The following is a 10,105-nucleotide window of genomic DNA, read 5'->3' as shown; positions in this document are numbered from 1 at the left end:
CAATATAAACGCAGAGTAAGCTGGAGAAGGAACTTAACAGCACTATAGAAAATAGTCTAGAAACACAAAAATATCAGGTTGCCTGGAGAAGCTGTGGCTGCCCCATGCCTGGAAGTGGCCAAGGCCAAGTTGGACAGGGCTTGGGACAATGTGGGACAGAGGAAGGTGTCCCTGCCATGGCAGGGGGTGGCACTGGGTGATCTTCAAGGTCCTTTCCAAGCCAACCCCTTGTGGGATTCTCTGATCTCTATTCACAGATGATGTAAACTCAAACTAAACCAAGGAGGTTAAAACTTGAATCAGCTTGGGTGAATTAGAGCACGAGAAAGCAAGGAGGGATTCTCAAGGCTGGAACAAAGGAGATGGGATTGTTCAAATAAAGACACAGAGGTTTAATTGTCTCCCAGCAAGGTGGGAGCTCTGCCCAAACCAAAGCCTGAAGCTACACCCTCACCTTTTCCTACTGCTCCAGACTTCAAATCAGATTAGGGGCAGACGGCTAAAGGAGATTTAGGAGGAACACACGTGATGCAGCTCTGTAATCCCTCACGCAACCACCCAGAAATCCTCACTTGACTCCAGCTCCTCTTCCTGCAAGGAGAATAAGGAGCAGAAGAAATGCAGCTAGGTTGGCCAAGCTGCTCAAGGGGAAAAAAAAAAAAAAAACAGCAGGATGAAGTTATGCAAACATATTAGAGCTGGGGGAATCAGCTTTTGGCCATCATAGCACTGGGATAAAGAAATACAGAAAAACTTAAGTATGACACATTATTAGAAATGTGAATATTATGGTAAGTCTAAAGCATGCAGTGAGTATAAATCTGCTAAACAGTATATAACTATAACTATATATAACTATAACCATAATATAAACATATATAAATAATATATAACTATCTTTATAAATATAAATATAAATATGTGTATATATGTACAATATAAAGCACAGTGTATATAAAATGTGTATATAAAATACTGTATATTAACAGAAAATTATACGCACATATATTATATGTACATATAAAATATATTATAAACAGTGTGCATGCATATATATAACACTAAATATATATTTAAAACACAGTATAAATACATATATATATATATTGGGTGCAATTTAAGAGTCACCAGCTTACAACTAAATACACAGAGTATTTAGAGTAGTTATTATTAGAAGGATATTATTACCCTAAGTGCCTTTTTAAAAAAAAAATCACATTTTAGTCAAATAAATACACATTTTAATACAGACATGCATTGAGGAAAAGCAAAACCAAAGCAGTCCCTGTGCTCAGGCACTGTTTCTGTACCCCTGTGGGGTTGAACACACAGCTATTTTGATGCCTTAAAATATGTCACCATCCCTCTTAAGCCAAAAATAATAATTTGTAAATATTGTTCTCTAAGAATATAGGCACAGGTCTAGCTCATGGAGGGGTGGGTTCCCTCAACTCTGTGTGTTCGTGAGCTCGGCCTTCAACAGAATTCCCCAGTTTTGGAGCAGGGCTCCCAGTGCTGGGCAGGACCAAGGGTCCAGACCCTCCAAATTCCTCAAATTCATTTCAGCCACTTCAATCCCAGTGGGAATTCTGCACACCTCCATCCTCAAGGAATTTCCAGATAAAACCCTCTCCATTTTGAAGGTTTTCTCTGCAAACACCAAAGAGTTGGCACGTGGATTTTCTGAAACATTTTCAGCACCAAGGGAGTGAGATGCTCAGTGCTCCATGACTTTCAGTCACTATTCTTGTTAAAATCTTTTAAAAATTCTTATTAAATCCTTTTTAAACTCCTTACAAATTCCCCTCGTGAACCACACCATGGCCACAACACCACGGGCTTTTGCAAGATATTCCTGGCAGAGGGAGCCAGTGTTTTATATTTGGTAGAGGGAGACAACAACAAAAAAAAAAGCATGAGAACACACCAGAGGAAGTGCAGGGGGATGGCTCATCACTCTAAAAACATGACAGAAGTGTAAAAAAAATATTTATTATTAAAGCAAACCCATGGCATGTGAAAAAAAATCCATCAAAACTGACAGTGGGAATCTGGATAACATTATCAAGCAGAGTTAAATATCTGTGAAATTCCACATTCACAGAGTTGAAAGCGAAAAAAGCAAAACTGCTTTTTCTGAGTCAAAGATTTATAATTGATGGGCACAACAACCCATCCATGGTTTGTTAATTCCTGTGTGTCACTCGTGTCCTCTGTGGCCTCAGGCTCAGCCATTCCCTCAGAGGCACCAAAATATTCCATGCTTGTGACCACACACATGATCACAAGCTGGAGGGGGAGGAAGAAATAAAAAAATCAACTGTCAGACTTTATTATATAATTTTTTTTTGGTAACAAGTCTTTGAAGAATGATCAGACATAAAGAACTAAAGGGAAAAAACCACCTTAACATGTTTTTTCTTGTGCTTTCTGGAGTTTTCTTGTATCCACACCAGAGGTTTGTCCTCCCTTTATGAAGTTCTTTATTCAAAGAACCTAAAAGTATTTTCTCAAATACATTCCATATTTAATGGAATTAAATTAATGGTTGGACATTTCACAGAAGTTATAAGAAAAGTCCTGTAATAATGTTTATTTAAAAGGGTTCTTATTAAGATAAACAAACAAACACTGGTGCAAGTTATTAACTAATATAAATTGTCTGGGCTTGGATTTCCCTTCCTGCTCCACTTCAGGCTCCTACATCTGAAATTTTATTGTCTTGCTTCAGTTTAGCATTAGTGATTCTGGTAGACACAAAACCAATTCATTGAAACTCATTCCTCATATGGGTTCATGAGGAAAGTTATATTATAAATTACAATTCCAGAACAATTACTAAAAAAAGGTTTGAAATTATGTTTATTTAACTACTTTTATAAAAGTTTATATATAAGAATAACCCTCAGCTTGTGCCTTATTTTTGACTTTTGAAATAACTTGACATACTGATAGCACATAAACATTTCCTTAGAGCTGGTGACACCTTATTTTGTACCTACCATTAAATCAGGTTTTTGCAGACACTGCAAATGTATTTCAGAAACTTTAGCACTAAGTCCCCTTTTAAGCAGCACTCTGAAAAAGGGGGAGAAAGAAAGGAAAGAATGAAGTTTTCCCAGTCCAAGGCTAATGCTCTCTGCTTAATCAGCCTCTTCCGAAGAGATTATGCAAACCTGTCTTGGAAAAAAAAAAAAATCTTAAGTGTAATTACCATAAAAATATCTTATTACCAAACAGAAGAAAGTGCTCACAGCTGCCCTCTCCAACATATGATTAGGAAAAATTTGCACTCTAAAGTTGAGGATTTATTAGCTTAACCTTTTTTTTATTGCAGGTTTCATTTAAACTTCAAAACATTCAAATAATCATTTATACTGGAACTATGTTTTGAAGTTCTTTTCTCTACTCATGGGGCCAAATTATTACAAAACATCTGCCTCCCATATTTGCATGTGCTTGGTATGAAAGCATCACCACTGAACATTCACTTGTTTTTGCTGAGATAGGAACTGATCTGAGGAGAATTCTCTCTGCATGATCTTTCAAACCCCTGGCACAGCACTGAGCTGTTTAAACCCAGCAGTGATTAACTGGAATTACAAAACAGATAAAACACTGAATATCACATCAGCTTTACTGTACACAAAGCTTCAGAAGTGCAGCTGACTTACTGGCACTTTCAAACAAATTTAAACTGCTGGAATAAATATGTGAAACCCAGAATTTAATTTACCAGGGCTGCTGCTCCATGTTTGTACTTCAGGCTTCCAGATCTGTGTGTAAATGTTTGTGTTTAGACTACTGGATATCAAAACCAGCAAACACTTTCACATGAGCTTTTCCTGACCTCCTAATTCATTTCCAGTCTTACACAAACAAACCCAAAACCCTCCGTAGTGGAAGAAAAGCTCTCTGGTTCACTGTGCATTCCCTTCCTGCAATGATAAAAATGGAAGCTGTGAAAATGCATTTTCCATCTGTGGTCACAGCAACAATGAATTAAGAGCTACTAAAATAATGAATGATGGAGCTGCCATAAAACAGAATTTAAATGCAGTCTGTGTAGAAGCAGAAAAGGGCTAATTTTTAGTTCAAAGAAATAAACACAAACAAAGAATATTTGTTTGCATGGAAAATACTGAAATTACTGAAAATTACAGCAGTGGGAAGATCCTTAATGCACATGGCACTTATTTCACCCAGGGGTTCTTATTCAAGCAGCACATTGATGACAAGTACCAGGTATTGGATATAATCATAATAAATGCTGACTGAAACTGATGATTTTTAGGTCTTTTTTTAATCATAAAATCACAGAATTATTTTGGTAGGAAAGGACATTCAAGATGATTTTGTCCAACATTTTCCACTGGGCCAGGTTGCTCCAAGACTGACATTGAGCTACAACTTCCATGAGCTTCACCACCCTCACAGCCAAAAATTCCTCCCTCATATCCCATCTAAACCTCTCTTTTCTCAGTTCGAAGCCATTTCCCCTTGTCCTGACTTCCCAAAATCCCCATCCCAGCCCTTTTGGAGGCTCTTTGGACACATAAAGACCACAATAAATTCACCTTGGAGCCATTTTGCTGCGTGGATGAATGGGAGCATCCTGCCCTGGATCGATCCAGCTGTGACCTGGGCAGAGGAGAGGCCAGAGAAACCATTCAAGATTTATTCCTGCCCAAACCAATTAAGCCTGGCTGTGCAGCAAAGCCCCTCGTTAGTCACATGAATTAATTCTTACTCACGCCATCGGCACCAGGAAATTCATTCCAGCAGCAGCAGCAGCCCAGGCTGGGTGGGTGAGGGAAAAAACCCACTGAGAGCTCAGGCAGAAGCACATCTGTCCCAAAAACCACTGGAGAAGGGAATTCACATTATTTGAAGACAGATTTCATGATCTTGCTTGTCCAGGAAGCTGCTGAAGAATTTAAATTCAAGTGCATGAATAGGCCCAGCGTGTTCGGGCCTGCTGGAGGCACCAGGCCTGAATGATCTCTTCAGGCTTTTATTACATTTGCCTTTCCCTCTAGAACAACTTCAGAACATAAAAAAACCTCCTAAAATACACAGAAAAATATTTTCTACCAAAACCAGTTAAGCTAGGAGAAAACTGCAATGTTTAGTTGGCATTAAAGGCATAAAAAAGCGCAAATTTTTGCTTTGGCTGGAAATGATCTTTTTTTATTTCAATATATCCTACAGAAATTTGAACATTGGCCGAACTAATTGCTTTTAAAAGTCATCTGAGTGGTGACACTTGTGTTTCCTTCAAGCATCTCTTGCCACAGGAAGCACAGCCCTGTGTTTGTCAGCTGCAAGAAACATTTCTGCACTGTTATTTCGAATTTAGGTGATGAGCAATGGCAGCTGATGAATTGCAGTGGGGAAAGACATTTGACAATATTCAAAATCAGACATCTGGGTGCTGAAGAGCCTTGGCGTGTCTGGGGCAATGTTGTTCCTCTGAACTCGTGCTCAGGCCTCTGTGCACACTTTAATTTTAAGGGTTACAGTGAACCCTCTGTTCTCCTGACTTAGGAGCCTGTGCAGACATCAAAGCAGGCAGCAGGTTTAATTAGACACTTAATTATAGATCAGGATGGTAAGGAATGCATTTGGGAAATAAAAACATGATTTTCAACCCCAGTCAAATGCCAGAGAACAGAGCAACACTGGCACGACGTTGGTGCGCTGTGTCCTCCACGTAACTCATGAAAAACAAAGTTTGGGCAGGAGTTTTGGGTTTGGTGTTTGGTTGTTTTGGGGTTTTCTTTATCAAAATAGATTCTAAATATTTTTAGCTTTCAGGTCTGACATGTACTTCTCTGGGCAACCTCTGCCAGGAACTCACCAGCCTCACAGGGAAGAATTTCTTCCTCATATCTAATTTAATCCCAATTGTTAATCCCCTCACACGGATTTATCTTCTCATTCCAAAGGAAAGGAAGAACTGAAGGTGTTTGGAACTCTTCTCTCCCATCTGTGTTATCTCCCTTTCATAAAGTAAATTAAATTATGTGTTTTCTCTATTGCTGTTTGTAAAATCCCTGCCTGTTTTTATTTCTTGCCACAGATTACTTTCATATGCAGCTTCATTAACATGGTTTATGCCCTCCACTAGAATAATTAAATTATTATTAAATAAACCAAGCCTTTGTTATATAAGGTCCCAAGTCAGTTTTCAAAATAATGGCTGGGAATGATCCAACTGCAATTATGTTCTACCTACATAAATTCTCTTTGTAGTTTTAATTAAAATACATTATCCAGGATGATTTCACCCCCTATTTTAAGTCATTGTACAGCACTGGTGAAGGGAAAAAAATAATCTCTCTAGAGGAATTTCTCTATTTTGTTGACTCAAATAGAGAAAATAAATAGTTTTGGGTTATCCTAGCATGCAATGAGAGATTTCAGTAACCTCTAGAATTATCTTTCAAGTAAGACCTATTGTGTTCGAGGGAAAAATTGGGAAATTTGGAGTACTTTATCACTGAGAAGTGTTCTTCCTACAAGTGAAAAACGTTAAGGGAATGCAAGGCAGGGATAGATGAATGCCCTTGACAGATCAAATAGAAACATGGGGTGAACACCTAGATTTGCCACAATAACTCAGCAGCTGAGAAATGCCAAAGGAAATAAGAATGTGAGGAGAAGCAGAGAGCACCTCCAGAATGATCAGGCATATTTATTAATAAATGAGGCTGACAAACCAGCTAAAGGGTTGGGGGGGAGCACTGGTAATGCAGTGTATTTTTGGCAGACATTTAACACTGTGGAGTTTTCATGGGAATAAAAATCTTTTTTTTTTCTTTTAAGGTTTTTTGCATTCTCAGAAGATTTCTAAGCAAGTCCAGGTAATCAGAGAGATTGTTTAACTTGCTTTATTAGTTATTAGCACTGATTTTGGTCGTTTTTGGGGTTTTTTTCTGGTTTGTTTTTTTTTAGATATTCTGTGAATCAGCACCCAGTCCTTGCAAGAATTCCAAGTCACAGTCCAAAAGGGAAACCCTTGTCTTAATAAATTCCTCACTCAAAGTCCAGCACACAACAATGTCCTGCAGGATATTGTGTCAGTGAGGAGTCCCCAGGAATTCTGCGGAATAAAATTAGTTAGAGAAAATATTTTCACACAAAACCATCTTACTTCTCTTCTTCTAAGAGTTGCTCTGCTCTCAGAGAAACACAGAGGTGTTCCCAGGAATTTCTGAATAAAATATCAAAGCCACCAAGATGGAAGTACCACAGTAAAACTCACTTCAGCCCAAGCAGTTGGTTCAGCTTTAGCCAATAAGGCAGAGACAGCAATTTTCACATTAATTTCAAAACTTGATTCTCCAAAGTGCAGCCAGAAATCCTTCAGAAGCACAACCTGGTGCATAAGAGTGATCCAGGGAACTCTAAGGTTCTCTTAATGTACTTTGAAACGAATTTATTTTTCACATTTTTCATTTTTTCAAATTTCCAAACTTGCAATTTTTTTTTTAAATCACAGCCTGACACACAGCTGTGATCTGTTCAACTCCAAAGTCCCATTAATGTAATTGATACCAATTTATTTTAATTACACCCCAAGACATTTTCCCAATCTGAAAGTTAAATCCCACTTGAACACCTTTAATGTGATGGTTTTACCCACAGAATTACCCAAACCACTGCAGAGTCTTTCCATCAATCACCAAAAAATGAAGCTGCTCACACACATTTGCACAAAAACTGGAGTTTGAATATTGATGGAAGAAATCTGAAATGAAAGTTTGAATTTTTTTTCCACAAAAATATTTAAATAAAATAGACAATCACTCTCGTTTCTAGGATCAATAATTTATTTCTTTTTTTTTTTTTTTTTTTTTTACATTTTGCAATTTGTTACAGGAGAAGAAACACTTGCTAATGGAAGTGACATGTTTTTGAACCATTTTCCAAGGTAATGGAAAAAGTTAAGCATATTCCCTAGGATGCACATTAATGACTAAGCTGCCAATGTTAAACCAATTGAAGCAAGTGCAGTCCCTATTTAAACCTTGTATAAATTAAGGACTCTCCTTCTCCTACAGGAAGACTAAATTGTAGCATCTAATTTTCTTTTTTTTTGTTCTTTTTTTTTTTTTTTTTTTTTTTAATCCTGAATTCTCAATCTTTTCTCTCTCTCTCTACTTAATCTGCAAAAAGTCAAACAGGCTGAAGCCAAAGCCACAGAACAGATTCTGTGCCAAGGTTCCTTCTGTTCCTGGTGATCTCCTCAGTTCCCCCTTGTCCCAAAAAGGAAACAAAGGACTCCCAGTTTTCTGAACACCAGTTTCTCTGCATGACAGTGCATTGCATTGCCACAGGATGGGCCACAGTGGATGTTCTCCTAGCAAACAAATCACTACCAAGGTACAAAGAATTAGAAATGAACTCAGTAAAAATGCTCCTAACGTTTTCCCAGTGGTATAGTAACCAGAATCCTACTTTCCTTCCACAAAAAATAGATTTTTTTTTTTTAATAAATACATTTTAATACAGACAATTCTGTTTCTATGCCAAGAAAAAAGAAAAAGTCACATTCAAACAGGTTTGCTGGGTGTATTAAGATACAAGCAGACACTAGAGCAGGCAGGAGCACAGGGGGTTTTTGGGGGGCTGCAGACACACAAACACCATTTCACCCACTGACCAGTGATGGGGGAGAACAACTGAGCTGCAAGGTGAGACCTGGAGCATCACAGGCCTCAAATAAATCAGCATTTTCCATGTACATTAAATGATATGAACTCTCAGTGGTATTTAACACTAATATTGAAAAGCCTCTATAAATTTAGGCAGTGTTTAGACTCGGGGTAGAGAGAACCATGAGCAGGAGCTCTCACCTGCCTCAGACCCAGGAGAAAATTGAATCATCCACCATGGCCTCAAAGCTCTTGGGTCCAAATAGCTGAAATTAATGCTTTTTTCTGTCCTTGTCCTCCTTTCCCTCACTTTTCCCCCAAAAATGCAAACCTGCCCAGATTTCGTGCCACACACACAGTTCCAGCTGCTGCCCCACAGCCCCAAATGATAGCAATTATTTCTAAGGTTTCCTTCCTAACCAGATCTAATTAAAACTGAGCTGTTAACCATATTTTCCAGGTTATGAATAATTAATAGAGCATTTTTATAATACTTACTAAATATGACAGTTGGCTATTAGCATTTTCTTACCTTAAATAGCCCCAAATCTTTGCATGACTAGAAGTTTGCTGTAACTTTTGTCATTAAGATTGGGGTTTATTTTTTTATGGGTCAATATGTAGGATAATTCTCAATACACTATAACAGGTTTTTCTCAGACTGAAGGGATTTTGGAAGTAGCCTGCATGTTTCACACGTAGCCAACCACTACTGTGACACTACACAAAATTTTGGAATAAAACTCAGAGGACAGAAGTGGAAAATAAAGCATCTTACTGACCTGCTCATAAAACAAGACATAGAGAGAGATTATGAGCAAGAACTAAACCCCAGAAGATTGTTTTCAACCCTGGAGGGACTTTCTACATCTAAATAAATAAATAAATAAATTCTTCTGAGTCAGGAAGGGTGGATCATTCAATTAGTTCAGAAATGTCACCACATAACAGATAATTCACATAAACAATTTTGGCTTTTGCCACTGAACTGAGAGCAAAGTTTCTAAATTTTTAACCACAGCTGATGTGTTAATTCTGAAAAAACAAAACAAAAAAAATCTCTCCCTGCCAGAGAAGTGTGAGTAATTACAGCATGCGGCTCACCACCAATGTATTGCTACTTTTCTTAAAAATCCTGACTATGAAAGGAATCCAAGACTGACAAAGTGAAAAAATATGTCACATTATAATTTCCCTGGAAGAATGTGTTGAGCTGTAATTTCCCTGTCTCTCAGAAAAATTATGTCACTATTAGCACTCAGAGAGATTTAGTTTCTTTTTCCAAGATTAAGTCACTGTACAAAGCACACACTTAATCCCATTTTATGGCAGGAAACAGACGGGCATTATTAGCAGATAATCTTGGTTAGCTCTTGGATGTTTTCTTTCACTTTCAAAAAGTCAGATCCCAAATTGCCAGGCTGGCTTGTTAAAACAAAGCTGTA

At 37.8% G+C, this 10,105-nt stretch overlaps 1 long non-coding RNA gene across 1 annotated transcript; it reads right to left on the bottom strand.

The window, feature by feature from the left end:
- Window positions 1–454: 454 nt before the first annotated feature.
- Window positions 455–4,891, bottom strand: LOC146765773 (uncharacterized). The gene is made up of 4 exons (XR_014949566.1): window positions 4,755–4,891; window positions 4,578–4,641; window positions 3,003–3,078; window positions 455–591 (listed from the first exon to the last, which is right to left on the bottom strand). It is a non-coding gene; the product is annotated as an uncharacterized LOC146765773 (long non-coding RNA).
- Window positions 4,892–10,105: the final 5,214 nt, after the last annotated feature.

The sequence above is a fragment of the Lonchura striata genome, chromosome 19 (assembly GCF_050655825.1).
Source record: "Lonchura striata isolate lonStrDom1 chromosome 19, ASM5065582v1, whole genome shotgun sequence".
Lineage (NCBI taxonomy): Eukaryota > Metazoa > Chordata > Aves > Passeriformes > Estrildidae > Lonchura > Lonchura striata.
This window is presented reverse-complemented; position numbering and strand designations above follow the sequence as displayed.